General features: G+C 37.5%; 1 non-coding gene across 1 annotated transcript; it reads left to right on the top strand.

Annotated features, from left to right (window-relative positions):
• Window positions 1-2,185: 2,185 nt before the first annotated feature.
• On the top strand, window positions 2,186-2,292 carry LOC140057862 (U6 spliceosomal RNA). Its single transcript, XR_011846981.1, has one exon. It is a non-coding gene; the product is annotated as a U6 spliceosomal RNA (small nuclear RNA).
• The last annotated feature ends 1,193 nt before the right edge of the window (window positions 2,293-3,485 follow it).

Raw genomic sequence — 3,485 nt, 5'->3', positions numbered from 1 at the left:
TGTTCACCATTCTCCACACTCGGCCGTCAAGGCTCTCACTTAAATGTTTGCTACTACCAACAAGATCTGCACACAGGGCGTCTTCACGCGGGTTAGAGCCCTACGCTTCAACGCTCACCGCAGCGACCCTCTCCCGGGCGGAGGTTACCTCCTCTGCCCCGATGGCCGGGTCAGCGCCATTCATTTACATGGCTAGTTGATTCGGCGAATTCCAATTTTGAGATGGCAACCGTCCTCCTGTATGTATGCTTATTTATGTGTATTATAAAAGTATGTTTGCGATCAGTTTGAAATCTCCACACCTTCTAACAAAGGCGCATTTGATAGCTTTCGATTTCACCGGTACGACGAGAACGATCACTAGTACTGCATCATTTCATCAAAGCCAACAGGATACGTATGATTTCGAACTTTGGTTTCGAACGTGCGCGCCTAAAGACATTCGACGAATTGACATCGCGTTAGAGCTAGCTTCGAGGCGATAGGAATAACTTTGGCGCACGTGTGTACAATTTGTGCGAAAACCAACGGTTGTGCGATGACGGAGTTTCCATTGTTTTGACAATGATAGAAGCGGAACGATGCCATCGCACTCGTCTCGTCGTCGTTGTCGACGATCAACTATTCGCTTCATGTTCGGACATGGTGAAAATACAGACTTGTATGTTTCCGTTATGGAAAATGCCTGGGGTGTTTTGTAACGAAAAAGAACGAGACGATTTTTTTCAGTACAAGTTTCTAGACAACAAGCTGGCAATCGATTCGACAGTTTCTTCGAGTAGAGAGCATAGACTGTTACGATTGATACGCTTGATTCCATCTTTGATGCTTGTGCGCCGATACGTTTGTTGAGCGTTGGATGCAGCCGAAAACAGTGGATTTTGCAAAACGTTCCAGAGATGGTGTCTGTCCGTGGACGTTTTAAACGATGAATGCATTGTCGGTCTGTACGATCCGCAACAAAACCTAGTGTTAACGGGCGATGACTACCGACAGCGGACGGGCGTGGAAGGTATCGTTCACTGGACGACAAAAGAGTGCGTACTGTGGAACGGAAAAGCAGTAACATCTGAAATCAAGGAAGCTTGCACAAGACAAGCTTACATAATGTTTCCACTGTCCATACCTCCGTTCATCAAGTTCCATGAATGCATCATGGATGATGTGCATTACTTTGACGTGTTCTCTTACAGTGACGGTTGTCTACGACGAGCCGCGTCCTCCTTGACAACGATGGGAACAATCAGAACGGTGAACCGTTGATATTCATCAGAGAGATTCTTGGCAGTTATTTTGTGATTGATTTCGGCGGTTAGTTTGTTTTTGTTTAAGTTGAACAATTGCAACTGTCGAATAATTTGCCATAACGAACCGGCGACGAATTTGTGGCTATTCAGATTGTATTCATTTGTTTGAGTTTGATATCAAGGAAATTAAACGTTTCTTGATCAATAGGCGGAACCAGAAAGCAAAGCCTTTGACAGTCCGTTGATTGTACGTTCGTTCCTCAATTCCATTATGGGCACGTTCAGAACGCTGGCGTACATTTCGACCAACTGCTTGATGGGAGATGGATTCTCTTGCGAATCTCGAACGTGTGCATCGGTTTCAAGTCGATTTTGAAGTTCGTCTCGTTCGTCGCTAACACTTTTCAGTTGACTTTTTAACTGTCGGTTGACTTTCAATAGCCTCGCGTTTTTTGGTGTGTGTGTGTGATGAATCGTACGCAGATGGATGTATGCAGATTCTTTTCGGAAAAGTATAGAGTAGATGACTTTGTAGAGAACTCAACGTAACGAATGCAGGCATTGTTTTAGGGAAGACACGACGCCAATATGCAAACAAAAAGATTGATGAATAAAACAAAAGAATTTAAATACAAGTAGTGCAGCCTTGTTGCTTTGTACTAAGTTGCTTTTGTGTCCATTTTCTATTCATATTTAAATGACATCTTTTTAAAGACTGTAGGTATAAGACGTATAAATAAATATATTATTAAATCATCTTTATTATTAGATGTAATATAAACTAAACTTATAAGGTGATAAGGTTATGGAAAATCACACAACGATTCATTTAATGCGTTTTTAACCTAGGAGACTCGCGTTTAACAGAATTCACATTTATATATTTGAAAATAAAATATGATAGCGTGTATATAGAAGTCATTATTTCTGATATAAATGTACTCGCTTAGGCAGTACATATATTAAAATTGGAACGATACAGAGAAGATTAGCATGGCCCCTGCGCAAGGATGACACGCAAAATCGTGAAGCGTTCCATATTTTTAATTTTAAAAAACAACATATTAATTTTTTTCTTCACAAATTTGAACAAAAAATGATATAAAATAGTTTTATAGTACGGAATAAAAAAAAAGCAGTTAGTATTATGTGTTTTACACTAATATATTCGTTAAATATCAATAAGAGTAAATATATTCATCTATCTATGTTACATTTAGGACAGAAAAGTGAATTTTCTTTTTTATCGTTCTCACATTTTGTTCACGGGTATTTAAACTAAATTATAGACTTAAAAAGCTTTTTAATGTGTAAACCAACAGTACATTAAAGACTATCATATCTCAATTAATACAAATTAATAACGATTTGAATTTATTCCAGATATCGACATAAAAATAATGATTAGGCCTATTTAGTACCATTTCCACAAAGATTATAAAAAAGTTTCTCCTAATAGAGGGCGGGCTATATATTTAATGTGCGATCGCCTGGGCGAGATTCCTTAACTTTGTTTTTAAAACAATACTATCAAAAACTGGACTGATTCCGTAACCAACTGATACAAATTATGTGTTTCTCTAATAAAATACACAATTATATATTTAATGTGAAATTTGTTAACGTCTATATGTAATTCGTTATTTCTGCTATAAATATACTAGCTTAAGTAGTCCGGCACTACAAACTTTCAATTTGGAACACGGTACAGGGAAGAATAAACATTTCCCCTCGCCAAAGGAGAAAACTGGACTGATTCATTATTCAGCAGGTGTGTGGAGTAAATTACATCATTCTTAGTACGAATTAGGAATAAATATTCATTTATTCTTTTGGAAAATCATTACAAAAATGACTCATTTAAATATTAATTATTATATATATTCAGGAATAGGTAGAATAATAACTATTAACAAAAGTTGATTAATAATGGACCAATCCAAGATATTCTGAATTGACCAATCACCAGTTACTTTGAGTTACTGTAGCAACTTTTCTTAGATTTCCAAAAATGTAATTTTTGCAGTTGTGTGCCCAACATTTCTGTAAGTTTCTCGAGACTGTTTATACGTTTTTCGAATTCATCGTCTGTGGTGGCGGTGGCGGGTTTAAGCTTTCTCTTGCGGTTCATTCGTATCGTGTTTTATGTTTTCTATTACCTTGATCGTTCATTGTTTATTTTTGATTCGTTGCTCGACTGTTTTGAATCGCTTGTAGATGTCTAGGATTTCGCTCAAC

Source organism: Antedon mediterranea, chromosome 8, assembly GCF_964355755.1.
Source record: "Antedon mediterranea chromosome 8, ecAntMedi1.1, whole genome shotgun sequence".
NCBI classification, from domain to species: Eukaryota; Metazoa; Echinodermata; class Crinoidea; order Comatulida; family Antedonidae; genus Antedon; species Antedon mediterranea.
Note: the sequence above shows the minus strand (reverse complement) of the source record. Positions and strands in the feature narration are given on the sequence as shown.